The sequence below is a fragment of the Callospermophilus lateralis genome, chromosome 7 (assembly GCF_048772815.1).
Source record: "Callospermophilus lateralis isolate mCalLat2 chromosome 7, mCalLat2.hap1, whole genome shotgun sequence".
NCBI lineage: Eukaryota > Metazoa > Chordata > Mammalia > Rodentia > Sciuridae > Callospermophilus > Callospermophilus lateralis.
The window spans coordinates 2,017,573-2,032,112 of record NC_135311.1 but is presented as its reverse complement, the minus strand read 5'-3'; the positions used below and the strand labels follow the sequence as shown (position 1 = coordinate 2,032,112).

The following is a 14,540-nucleotide window of genomic DNA, read 5'->3' as shown; positions in this document are numbered from 1 at the left end:
CCATATTTTTGCCTCAGTGCCTTTGAAGTTAGTTCTTCCTGATTCTGCTTTCAGAACATACACTAGGTAAGAGGAATTTCTTGTCTTTTCTAGTACCCACGTCTCCACTTCCAGCTGTCACTTAATTGTGACAAAGTTTTTACTCAATTGGGGCAAATAATAATATATTGGTGGATGCTAATGTTGTTTGCTCCTATTGCTGCTGCTGAATAAAGAGACTCCCTGAGCTTTTGAAGATCACTTGAGTGCAGGAGATTGATGCTAGCCTGGGCAATTTAGTGGGACTCCCTCCAAAACAGACAAAACAAACCCCTCAAGAAAACAAAAAACAAAACCCCAGGGATTCCTTGGTAACAGGGCACTTTGAGATCTTTCTTTTTTTCTCTTAGGTTCTTAAACATATATATACCAGTGGATGGGCACCGTGGTATACGCCTGTAATCCCTGTGGCTGGGGAGGCTAAGGCAGGAGAACCACAAGTTCAAAGCCAACCTTAGCAAATTAGAGAGGCCCTTAGTAACTTAGCAAGACCCTGTCTCAAAATAAAATATATAAAAAAAGGACTGGGATGTGGCTCAGTGGTTAAGTTCTCCTGGGGTTCAATCCCTGGTATGCTCCCCAAATGTGTATGTGTGTGTGTGTGTGTGTGTGTGTGTGTGTGTGTACATAAGATGAACCTGTGTGTGTGTGTGTGTGTGTGTGTGTGTGTACATAAGATGAACCTGATGGGATACTAAAGAGCTGAATGAAACTGCAGGTAAATGGAGAATGACTCACAACCAATTTGCCCAGAGGGTAGACTCCCATCTGTAGTTAGTGGTTTTCAGAAGACTATTTTAGAGACATGGTGATAAGATGTCATTATGTGACTTGTGTCTGCCCACAAGTCTATTGTCTGCATTTCCAGTGAGCTCCCAGGTGACACACTGTGGCTGGGGCTGGGTGTCACGCAGAGAAACCCATGAAGTGAGTCGTCCTGTGCGTCCTGTGCACAGCTCTTTTCCATGTTCCCAGCAGATCAGCTTCCTCAACCCTGGAGGCAAATGTCACAGTATTTGTCACAGGTGAAGACTGCGGAAATGACCCTGACTCATTACTTCCATAATGAGTTCTGAACTCAGACTGGAGAAGTACAATTAAGAGACAGATAGAGAGACTAGATTTTCCTTTATTTTAGAATAAGAAAATGGTTGTTTTTAAATGACTGAATGTGATAATGTATTTGGTAGCAAGAAAAAGTCTAAAGCAAACACTGCGTCTGTAGTTTAGTGAATTTTAAATGTTCCTTCTGTTTCTTTTCAGGAAAGCTGCTGAATTCGTGAGCAACATGCATATTTCAATAAATCTTATATATTCCCCATAAAAATTGCTGACTAGTGAAGAAATCCATTTCATCATGTGAAGAGTATTCATTGAGCACTAGAAGCTGGTTCTACTGTGCTTGGTGTTGCGGTGTCTTCTCTTACTAAATCTGACCCTGGTTTATTTGGAGTTTGCTCTTCCCATGATAGGGAGCATCAGGACTCCACCTGCTTCACTCCTTAGCATGGGGCTCTCATCTCATACCTGCTTTTACCAATGGACTTGAGTTTACTGAGTTCCTGATCTCTGACTTCATCTCCTATTTTTGGCTCTGAATTTGACCCTTAGACTTGATGAGATGACAAGATCTTGCTTCTCCAGATTAATGTTTAACCCATGCCTCACCTCTCCAAATATAGTTTTATACACACCCCCTGGATTCATTCCCTTGTTACTGAAAGCCTGGTCCTTATTCCCAGTCCTAATCCAATAACAAGGACATGGTTTCGAGAAAAAGGAAAAAGAAGTTTGCTTGCTTTGTTAGCAAAGGAGAAGCACAGGGGACACACACAGCCCTGTCCCAGAGGCTGTGATTCTTCCCATCCCAGGGAACAGGGAGGTTTTAAAGAGGGATTCAAAGGCTACTACATTCTGTGTGTTCTGCCTGAGTTGTAATTCTCTTGTTAATTTGGAGACAGTCATTTCTTGAGGTAACTCTGTTTAGGATGGGGAAGAAAGAGATTAGAGAGGAGCAGGGAGAGAAGAGGAGAAAGAAACATGTCCATTTTAAAAATAAGTCCCAGTGGCAGAGCAGCAAGGGCTATATTCAAAGCATAAAGTAGACCACTGTTACACCTCCCACCTGCTGTGGGAGGTATTAAAGTCCATTTCTAGGACCCTGCCCACCTGAGCCTGCCTTCTTCCTCACTCCCACTAGGAAAAAAACAGACAGCAAAAGCCTTAACAATAGGCCATTTGATATAGCAAAATGGAATACGTTTCCTTCTAAAATTATATAACCCCAAAGGGGGAAAAATATGAGTCATTAAAAAAAAAATAGTTGTTAGCTGATTTTTGTCTGTTTTTGTTTTAAAGAAAGGACTACAAATAAGCCAAGTCATTTGTTGTTTTATTTTATGTTTTGGCACTGGGGATTAACCCAGGGGTGCTTTACCACTGAGCTACATCCTCAGCCCTTTTCATTTTGAGTCAAGTCCTGGCTAAGTTGCTTAGGGCCTCTCTAAATTGCTGAGGCTGGCCTCAAACCTGAGATCCTCCTGCCTCAGTGTCCTGTTGAAAAACCAGCCTCTATCTCAGAGCAAAGCCTGTCCAAGGAAGGGACATGCCTTTGTCCTTGGAAAAACCCACAGAGCACTCCTAGGCACATTCCCACCCTGCTAAGTTGTTTATCTACAGGAGAGATCTGCTGTGCCAGGTGTCCCTGACTAGGTGGGGACCCATAGCAGCCCCCTAGCAGCCACCAATCAGCATGAGACAGGGAAATACCTGGGATGCCAGATGACCCTCCCAGCAGTTTATGGTCGTTGATAACAAGTTGGGAAACCATGTAGTTCAGCACGTACACCCCTCTTGGCTCAAACCAATCAGTTCAAATGAATACCCCTTTTGTACTGACCAATCACCCCTACCCAACTTGTTCTCGCCAGTGAATGTGCTAATCATGTTTTAGAGTTGTTATTTGATTTTCCTGCGGTGTGTGATGATTTGCTAAGGGATGCTATGATGTATGGGGGGTCCCTGCCCTCTCCAAAGAATGTATAAAACTGCTGCAAACCCTGGGCTCGGGGCCTCTCAGCATCACCAGTTGCTTTGTGTGCGCACGGAGGACCGAGCTAGCTCGCAATAAACACCTCTTTGCTGCTTACATCGATCTTGGGTCTCTGGTGGTCTTTGGGGGTCCCGAATTCGAGCATAACACCGTCACAGGGATTTCAGGCATGCACCATGGCACCTGGCTCCACTTGCTATTAAAAAACAAACTAACCCAAATAACAGAAAATATTGTTATGTTTTTAAAAGAATATGACTTTTGTTTTATTACAATTCTACTAATGAAAATGGTGGGGGGGTAGGGAGGGAGACTGAGGCCAGGCTGAGAAGAAGAGATTGGGAGGGGCTGCCCTAGTAGAGATCAGATCAGAGCCAGATAAGTCCTCTAAGGAAGGAACCACACCATTGTTTGGAAACTAAGAAATCAACAAGTTCCAATAGTTAGGTACACCAAACATCTTTGGAGAATTATGATTTTATATATTGATATGGTAGGGGTCTACTGGATTTCAGAGAAAATTTTCAAGATAACTCAGTAGCTTTAAATAAATATCTAAGTGTTAATGGGCTTTTACTAAGTAGCAGAGAAACACATTTTCCCCTTAAATATATAGTCCTCTGGTCTTAAGCACTTTTTATTTTAAATAGGCCTACCCTTAACATTGTGAGATCTGGGGTAAGATACATAGGTCCATATATCATATATGTCTAAATATTTAAAAATTATCCAATAATTTGTGAAATAAAATATATCCTTATCCTTCTAGACAACTTAGAATGCCAAGTTCAAATTAGGAATTTCTGGACCCCTGAAGCTGTGGTTTGGAGCCAGCCCATCAGGGGTGCTGTTCACCTTTCAGACCTGGGGCCGAGGGAAGAGGCCTGCACAGACTGTGAAAGGGGCTCAGGCCATTTGAGCTGGAAATTCCAAATTCTTGGACACCCACAGGTGGTCTTGGAAGGAGTCTTGAGCTCTAGAAGTTCCTGTGTCCTGCTTCTACAGACTCATTATTCAATAGGGAGGGATGTGGCCAGAGGAAGGACAGATGGGGCCTTTTCAAGTTCAGGGCTTAGGGCAGGGAGGCACATGGCATAGTTCTCAAGGGTAATGCTGATTTTTCACTGGGGAGTCTCCCTTGGTTATTCCTCCTCTAGTACTAATCCCCTTTCTGTCCTGTCTTTTGCCTCTTTTCTGGTCTACTGTTTCCCTCAGGCCACAGGGAGAGTGCCTATTGTTCTGTTCAGATACTAAATAGGACAGTAGGATGGTGTCTTCCACTGTTTCTCTCTTTGACTCCAATTCCCTCTACTAATTATCTGGGTTCCCTCATTAGCAAAGCTTACCCACAGGAGACCTGTCAGGGAAGAAATGGCAATAAGGGCAGCAATAAATCTGGGGAGGAGACAGATTTTCTTTTTCACTAAGAAAAATACCTTAGAGGGCTGGGGATGTGGCTCAAGTGGTAGCGTGCTTGCCTGGCATGCGTGCAGCCCGGGTTCGATCCTCAGTACCACATACAACAAAGATGTTGTGTCCGCCAAGAACTAAAAAATAAATATGAAAAAATTCTCTCTCTCTCTCTTTCTTAAAAAAAAAAAAAAAAAAAAAAAAAAAAACCTTAGATACTGCTGTTCCAAAGGGTTTGCCCAGATTCCACCCTCGGATGGAGGGGAGATGACTCCAAGGAGCAAACATTTATATTGGGAAGGAAGAAAATTGCTTACTGACCACAGCTTGGGAGGGACAGAAACCCCACGAGGGACCAGGCCTCTGAGTAGACCCCTGGAAATGAAAGGAAAATGGAAGAATGTCAACATCATCACCACGGAGGTACTGATTTTCTCCTAGGATGGGCAAGGGCAGCCACACGGGCCCCAGTGGTACTCAGGGGAAAGTGAGTGAAAGGAAAATACTTAATCTCTTGTGAAATGGTAACCATTCTTGTGAAGGTACTCGGTGCTTTGAGATTCAAATGTAATCGCCTTAAGGCCATTTCCCCTTTTGATAGGATCCTCCAAATCTTTCCAGGGATTTGGAGGCTGTGCCTTAAGCTTTCTCTGTCTACTGGTCAGTTCCTTGGATGAATCATTGCTCTGTCAATCCTGAGCTGTGCTGTTTTGTACCACATAGCACTTAGATGTGAAACAATTGCTCCTTTTGCACCAAAAAAACACCATCCACACAGAATGCTTGTGTACATGTGAGGCTCTGCTGAAGATTTCGGGGCAATGGTGAGGTCTTAACATTGCCATATAGTTTGGCCTCTGCTCTTCTTGTAGACTCTTCATTTTTCCAGTAACCTTCCATGGGTCTCCTCTTTTATAATTTGATTCCTTTTATTTTAGTATGGCCAAAGATTCTTTAATGTGTCTTTCTAGATAAAGGAATATCCCTTCCAGTTTCCACCTGAGACTAGAAGAATGAATAGAGATTTGCAGTGGCCATTATTCCCTTCGTCAGTTCTGTTAGGGCAAGAAGTCAGTGTGAAGAATGATTTCTTTGCTGTATAGATTATATCATCTCCCTCAAGGGTCAGTGGCAGCAATTGGTTTTTATTTAAAATAACAGCATTTTATTTCTCGGTTATACAATGATTCCAAAACAATCCATAAGCTCTCTGAATTCTTATAGTCCCTATTGGTAATGCCAACAATGATAATAACACACTATTTTTTAAATGCGATTTTTATACCTTTAATTAATTAATTAATTTCTTATGTGGTGCTGAGGATCGAACCCAGTGCTAGGTGAGCGCTCTACCACTGAGCCACAATCCCAGCCCATATACTACTATTTGTATTATTGGGAGTAGATACATTTTTCTTTAAGGACAATTGAATGTTTTTGAGCAGGGGAATGATGTAACGAATCAGCTTTCTGCCAGGCATCAAGAGTAGGTGCAGAAGAGAGATGAGAGCCAACAAGATCAATTATGAAATAATTTTTACAATGGTTTAGGGTCAGAGGTAATGAGTAAGGACTGTAGCAGTGAGAATTGAGAAAGGAATTGCTGCTGTGATTAAATGTAGAGCTATTGATGTTTTGTTTTGATGGATTCAGACATCAAAACAAACAACACTAACCTAAAGTTAAAATAGGAACACTGGTATAAACTGTGTCTAGAGTTTCCTTATCGAAGGTGTGTGTATGTCTGATACCGGGGCATCCCGCAGGCATCTCGCAGGGGTGGGCAGAACAAATCAACTCACTTGGCTGAGCTTCACTAGGAGTGACTGCTGTGTTCTCTTCCTGAGTGTCAGAAGCTGTTTGTGGCATAAAGGCCTACAAATACTATTTGTATAGAGAAAGAAGGAGGAGGAAGCTAAAGATTAAATGGAACGTCTCATAGAAAGCAGGAATTCAAAGATAATATACTCTATGGGCAGCAGGAGTAACTGTCCTTTTAGCTTTTTCAAGAATAATCTTTGTAATCACAGATCACATTGTCTCTATATAATCTACACCACCTTCCAGCTTTTTTTTTCCTGGCTAAGATGAAAGACATGTCAAGCTGAGAAGGATTTGGACTTCCAACATATTTTCATGAAAGTTATTTACTGGCAATGATTGCAAATTTTTTTTTTCAGTTGTTGACAGACCTTTATTTTATTCATTTATTTATATGTGGTGCCAACCATTGAACCCGTGCCTCACACATGCAAGGTAAGTGCTCTACCACCGAGCCACAACCCCAGCCCCAATGATTTCATCTTTGCTTGTCTTATACATGGTGGGTGTAAGGAAAGAAGCTAGTAAAAGAAATAGAGAAGAGGTGGCTCAACAAGGACGGGGCAATGGAGACTGAGACCTGTCTTCTGCTTATAGTCTGGGGTAGACATAGGGAAAATGAGGAGGGGGTTTTCTTTGTATGATAGGGGAGTACTGTCTGAGATTTAGGTCAGGTTTACAGTGACCTTGAGGTAACTTTTGTTCTAAGAAAGAGGGTTTTTTTTTGTTGTTGTTGTTATGCTGGGGATTGAACCCAGGGCCTTGTGCATGTAAGGAAAGCACTCTACCAACTGAGTATATCCCAGCCCTCCTGGAGGATATCTTTCAAAAGGCATTGCTTGTGTCAAGTTCTACCTAATAGTGGTTACTTAAAAATATCAACAGAATTCATATATTGTACCAATTCCCATTTTTGTTGATCCCTTGGTGCTCATGTAGGGAGTCTAAATAAGGAGGCAAGCATTCTGGTGCTTGATTCAGTATTATTTACTGGCAGGTAATAGTGGAGTTTCCACTTGAGTGTGACCTATGGCTCAGGGAAGTAGAGGCAGGGCACTATTTGGGGGCAGCTAACCCACTTAAAAAGTGTTGCACCGCCAGCACCCCCTGATTGACTTGGGGCCTCCTGCTACCAATTCTCGTTATCCAGGCCCTCATTTCCCTTACTTTCTCCTACCATGTTCAGTACTTTCTTTTAAAATTTCTCTTACTTCTTACCCCTTTCCCTGGGTGCTCCTAGAGTTCTTTACCTATCCATGGATACTTCCCTAGTTCTTCGTCTTCTTATTCCAATAATTTCTTCTGGCTTCAGGATTTTATGAGGAAGGTTAGTTAAAAATAGTGACACTTTCCAAATTCAGGTATTTCTTTTCCAGCTGAAGACACTAACTTCCATTTGCTTCTCTATGAGCTGGAGCTGCAGGCTGGTCCACAGGCCACAAGCTATACAGAACAGCTATAATGCTTTAGTCCGTTAATCTGGAAAGCAGTAGTCAGGGAGTAAGTACATCCCTGAGAGAGTCTAGTAAATGCCAGTTAGATATAGCTCTCTGAAGCAGGAAAAGAAGCATACATTTATAATTTAGGAAAACATTCTTAGTGTGCAGATCCTATAGAGGTCAATGTGGGCCATTAGTCACATAAAAAGGGGGGTGGGGTAGTTAACTAGAAGGCTTAAGCAAATGCCCTGAAGCAATAATCAGATCTTGAGGCAGTCTCTCATCTTCTATGCCCATCACCTCCCAATACTCTGCAGTTTCTAGTAGCTTCAGTTTGCCTTGCCTCCCAATGCTGACCTAGTCAAGGGCCGAGGGACTTAGTCATTTATTTCATTCCTGGGCCTCTCCTCATTGCCTCAGCCAATGTGTTGGCAGACTTAATTATTTCTTTCCTCCAAGCTGATGGGTGTGACACCTGGGAGGTGGAGATGAAGCTGACCCACCTAGCAGGCATTCCAATCAGCCTAAGGAACTGGCTTCTCTTCTTTCCTACCTGTTGGCCTCTGATGACCTTAAAAGCCCATTTTTGACATCCTCAGGGGATTTGACTGGACCAGAATAGGAACACACCCAATCTTGCCAAGAGACCTTTAGTTAATGTTCTAACATACCTCTCCCAGGGACTGGCACTTGCAATAATTGGGAGCTGATAAGTCCTGTTTATAATAAAGTACCTCCAGCAATCTTGAGTGCTCAAATGGCTGCAGGCAGGGATTTTCTTCTTTAGGAGTCCCCCTAATGCCTAATCCCAGGAAGTCTTTAGGAAGTACAGGAAGGTAATCTGGTGTCACTGAACTCTTCTTTCTTTTAGTACTTTTATTATTTCTCTGTTTTTTTTCCCATTAATTGATTAGTTGACTTATGAACAAATACCTATGAAAATTAATAATTTAAGGCAATTGTCAAATTCCAACTGATGGGTAAAGACATTTACAGTTTAGGAATTTATAGGAAGTCTTTAAAAAGGAAGTGATATAGGTTGGGCCTTGAACTCTACCTAGGGAGAAAACTTGCAGACTAGGGGAGAAAGTTGGATAGTATAACAGAGGTGTGCTGAAGGCAGCTCAAGCGTATCTCTCTGTATCTCCAATTTCTTGAAATTTTCAGTGGTAGGAATATTTTTAAAAAATATTTATTTTTTTTAGTTGTAGTTGGACACAATAGCTTTGTTTTATTTATTTATTTTTATGTGGTGCTAAGGATCAAACCCAGGGCCTCGCACGTGCTAGGCGGGTGCTCTACCACTGAGCCACAACCCCAGCCCAGTGGTAGGAATATTTGCACCATGGAAATTGGTAAATACATCAAATCTAAGCTCCTCCATACGTCCTATTGTAAAACTGGTTGTTAACAGTTACCAGCACACCACTTGTGATAAAGGAAGTAGATCACAAATGTAAAGATGGAAATTAATAAATTATTATATTCTGGAATTAGGACCAGACTTGAATCAGGAAGTATAGGCTCTTACAAGCAGGCTAAGGAATCTTGACTTTTTCCTATAGCTACTGAAGAATTATTGATGACATTTTATTCGTTGAGATGTTTTTGGCTATAAGTAATAGAAAAATTAATTCAAAATGGCTTAAAAATGTATTATTGTATGACCACTACAAGGATGGTTAATTCCACCATTCACCATTTAATCTTTTGCTTTGCCATCCGTAGCATATTGGCTTGTCTTATGACCAGTACAATAATTCCAAGTGAATGTTCATCAGCAGAAGAGAATATATTCTTTGTGTCTCTTTGTAAGAATAAAGAAATCTTTCCCCAAAACCTCCAGCAGGTCTCTGACACTGGTCAGAACTCTATCACTTGCCTAAACAGAGCAATGGCAAGGAGAATGGAAGCTCGCCCTCCATCAGTGTCGCACCCATAGCCCTCATTCAGCCTTTCCTGCCCTAGGCAAATCTTCCACTATTGGACCAATCTTCCCTAAACTCAGAGCCTCACAGAGGATGGCTACTTGAACATAATCACATAATTATAATTATAATTCTACAATCAAGGAGGAAGAAGGGGGATGGACATTGGCTTAGCAATCAATGTCTGTGATAGCTTTGGAAAAGAGAGAAAAGATCAATAAAATATTTTAGGAAGCATGATCTAGCAGTGATATGCAAGCAGACAGAGGGCCTGAGAATAGAGAGGCCCAGTTATAATTTTTCCCCCTTTGGAACAGGGGATTGAGCCCAGGAGCACTTTACTACTGAGCTACATCCCCAGCCCTTTTGATTTTTTATTTTGAGACAGAGTTTCACAAAAGTTGCTTAGGACTTCACTGAATTGCTTTGGCTGGTTTTGAACTTGCCGTCCTCCTGTCTCGGCCTCCCAAGCTGCTGGGATTGTAGGCAAGGGCCACCCTGCCTGGCTCTAGTTACACTTTATAAATAGAGTCTGAATATGAAATAATAAGCTACCAATGGTAGCTAGCTACTAATTCATTCATTCACTCATTCTACAGCTATTTAACAACTGACCACATAAGTCAAGATACCATGCTAATTACTGTGCATTAAATTGTGAACTAACCTCATGGAGCTTCATAATCAGCAAATAACAATCGGATGATCCACAAATTCATATAAACTTATAGGCTGGTTAAGGAATCCTGGATTTTTTCCCATTTTTGGAGTTGAGGTAAAATTCATATACTCTTTAAAAAAATGACAGTAGAATGTACTTTGGCAGATTAACATACATAGAGTATACTTTATTCTATTTAGGATCCCACTCTTGTGGTTGTACAAGATGTGAAGTTACTCTGGTCTGTACACAAATACAAGGGTAGGAAATTTACCACGGATTAATTCTACTGTCTTTCCTATCCCTTCCCTGTCCCTGCCTTTTATTTCCCTTTGTCTAATACAGTGGATTTCTATTATTCCCCTCCCAACCTCCTTGTTTTGGGTTAGCATCCACAAATCAGAGAGAAAATTTGACCTTTGGTATTTTGGGGTCTGGTTTATTTCACTTAGCATGATATTCTCCAGTTCCATCCATTTACCGGCAAATGCCATTTTAGTCTTCTAAAATGTGGCTGAATAATAGTCCATTGTGTATCTATACCACATTTTCTTCATTCATTCATCAGTTGAAGGGCACCTAGTTTGTTTCTATAGCTTGGCTATTGTGAGTTGAGCTGCTATAAACATCGATGTGACTAAGTTATTGTAGTAGGCTGATTTTATGTCCTTTGGGTATAAATCTAGGACTGGAATAGTTGGGTCAAATGGTGGTTCCATTTCAAGTTTTCTGAGGAATTTCCATATTGCTTCCCAGAGTGGTTGCACCAATTTGCATTCCCACCAGCAATGTCTGAGTGTACCCTTTCTCTCACGTCCTCACCAACATTTACTGTTATTTGTATTCTTTATGATTGCTATTCTGACTGGAGATGGAATCTTAAAGTAGTTTTATTTTGCATTTCTCTAATTGCTAGATATGTTAAACATTTTTCATATATTTTTGACCTTTCATATTTCTTCTTATGTGAAGTATTTGTTTAGTTCCTTTGCCCACTTATTAACTTATTGAGTTCTTTGTATATATTCTAGAAATTAATGCCTTATCTGAGGTACTGGTGGTAACAATTTTCTGCCTGTCTGTAGGATCTCTGCACATGTTCTTGATTGTTTCCTTTGCTGTGAAGAAGCTTTTTCGTTTGATACCATCCCATTTATTAGTTCTTGATTTTACTTCTTGCGCTTTAGGAGTTTTGCTGAGGAATTTGGTTTCCAAGCTGATATGTTGGAGAGCTGGGCCTACTTTTTCTTCTAGTAAGTGCAGGGTCTCTGGTCTAATGCCTTGGTCCTTGATCCATTTAGAGTTGAGTTTTGACACACACCATTCTTAAGTATGCAATTTGATGTATGTGTACCCTTATCAAGATATACAGAGCATTTCTACCAACCCAGAAATTTCCCTCATGTCCCTTCTATTCAATCATTCACTCTTTACCCCTCCCATGGGTAAAAAGGGCTGATTTCTAACAGACTGATTGCCTGTTTTTGAATGTCATATAATTTTTTTTTTCCCTGAAAACAAATGCTTTTTTTTAGTGCTGGGATCAAACCCAGGGCCTCATGCATGCTAGGCAAATGCTCACAACTGAGCTACACCCCTAGCCCTCACCAAATGATTTTGAGATTCATCCATATTGTTGTGTTTAAAGGTTGGTTATTTTTTAAAAATGTATTTCAAGGTATGATCAATACAGGTTTCCATTTTTCTGTTTGTGTTCATCTGAGATATTTCCAGTTTGTGACTATTATAAATGAAACTATTATGAATATTCATGAATAGGTTTTCAGGGACATATATTTTCATTTCTGGTAAGTAAATACCTAGAAGTAAACTTGCTGGTCAAAGGGCAGGAAGGTGTTTACCTTTAAAAGAACCCTGGATTTAAATATAAATATATATATATATATATATATATATATATATATATATATATATATAAATTTTTTTTTTTTCATTGCATGATCTTCAATCCCAAGAATTCTGAGTTAATCTGAGGTTTCTAGGTATGTATAGTACATAGCTTTAAAAACTCCTTAGAACCACTGGTCTAAATTATAGTGGTGGTGGTGGAAAGGAAGTTATTTTGGTTTGTTTTTTTTCCCCCACCACAAAAGCATATAAATGCACGGAATTTTTCTCTTTTTTTATTCTCTCTGGACAGCAGCAACATAACTTTGTCTGAACATTTTCCCCTATTCTATCCATTAGACCTGGTATTAATATATTTCTCTTTTTAGTTCCTCTGGTGAAATGCAAAGTTGTGTTTTTTTTGCTGTTGCTTAAAGTCAAGTAAAAGGTCAGGGAGCTCCTTGAAGCAAGCTTAGAATTGCTAAGAAGAGTAAACAAAGACAGGCCATTACGTGGAAAAGAACTTTGAACCTGATAGCAGTTGAGGGTGTACACTGTGTATACTGGTAGGATTTTTTCTGCTGTTTTTTTTTTTTTTTTTTTTCTTTCTTTCTGTACTATTATAATTCCACCTGGGACCAAAAAATAATAATCTGTGTTCAGGCTGCTGTGACATTTATATCAGACAGCTCCTTTTACGCATCTATATAGTGACAGCCTAAATGGCTGTACACTACTGGGGAGGAGGCCTCTAGTTTCTAGGGAGAGAAAGACGCATAGGCATAGGAAGGGAGTCAATTAATGGATTAAGGGTTGGCTGAGCTGGGACCAGAACCCAGGTGGCCTGGCTCCCAGCCCAGCTGACCACACTGCTACCCTACCCACACAGCCTGGGCTGACCAAAGACAAGCAGCCCATTGAGCAATTGCACAAACAACAATGAGTGATGGATGGTCAGAGCAAGAAATAGGCACAAAGCAACTGCAACCCCATCACTTCCTGGTCCCTAAATTTCCAGGCAGGACTATAATGTGTGGTCACTTAAATAACTTGGACCAGCATCTTGGCCCAGTTTTTGAGTCTGGAAACTTTTCGTGGTTCCTGCCAAAAGAAAGAGTCTGCCTGTGCTGAGGGTAGACAGTGCCTTTGAACTCCATACCTGGTTTGTTTGTTTGTTTTTGGTACTGGGGATTGAACTCCTAGGTGTTTACCACTGAGCTACATTCCCAACCTTTTTAACCTTTTTTATTTTGAGACAGGGACTTACTAAGCTGCTTAGAGTCTTGCTAAGTTGCTGAGGATGACCTGGAACTTGCTGTCTTCCTGTCTTAGTCTCCCGGGTTGCTGTGATTACAGGTATGTGCCACTGCGTGCAGCTCATTCCTGGTCTTCATGAGTCTGTGGCAGTGGTAGTAAACGGCTTTCAGAATTTTGAGCTTCTCATTCTGCCCTCCTACCTCAAATTTAACTGGTAAGGGGTGGGTGCATCAATGGAGTTCAGTTAGAATCAGCATAGATAACTAATCTTGTCTTACTCTTCTCCTTATATTTGCCACTGAACAGTGGCCAAATTTTGTGGTTCCCCATTTAAATACTTAAACCAAGGTCCAATGTCTCTGTTTGTTAGCCTGTATTGAAGGCCCTGTACATGTCCCATGCCAAGCACTCTGACTTGCTTGATCTGGATATGTAAGCATGACTCTAGGCCCATTCATTCTTAAATCTTCAACTTTTTTTTTTTTTTTTTGCACAGGGGATTGAACCCAGGGGTGCTTTACCATTGAGCTACATCTCCAGACCTTTTTTACTTTTTATTTTGGCAGAACCTCTTGCTATGCTTAGGGCCTCACTAAGTTTCTGAGGCTAGCCTTGAACTTTCTATCCTCCTGCCTCAGACTCCTGAGTGTCTGGGATTACAGGCATGTGCCACCATACCCAGCAATCTTCAACTTTTAAACTTCAGGGTATTCTGAAGAGTCATTACTGTCTAGGAAGTTTTCTTTTTCAGGTGTCAGAAACTGAACTGCAGGAAGTAGTGAGAGGAAGGAGAAATTAACTGTAATATTTATTTTACCTAGGCCTAAGGAGCACAATTTAGACAATAAACACTGTCTTGAATATGCAGACCAGGTGCCATAATGTTAGGAATATGAATTAAAATTTAGGATTACTTTGGTTGTATTGTAACAGGAGCTGGTCCTGTTTTGTCATAGATAATTATTCAACGCCTCTTATTTGAAACATTCCACATTCTCCTGTTTATTTATTCGTTTAACAAATGTGGAAGTTCTACTATGTGGCACAGATGGCTTATTTATGTTCTCAAATTCATAGCTTACTGT

At 40.7% G+C, this 14,540-nt stretch overlaps 1 long non-coding RNA gene across 1 annotated transcript in view; it reads right to left on the bottom strand.

Moving 5' to 3' along the window:
• The window catches only part of LOC143403652 (uncharacterized), a 30,703-nt gene that overhangs the window by 14,472 nt on the left and 1,691 nt on the right, over positions 1–14,540 (bottom strand). The window contains exon 2 of the long non-coding RNA XR_013091889.1: positions 4,823–4,876. This is a non-coding gene — a long non-coding RNA (uncharacterized LOC143403652). The remainder of the gene's footprint in view (positions 1–4,822; positions 4,877–14,540) is intronic.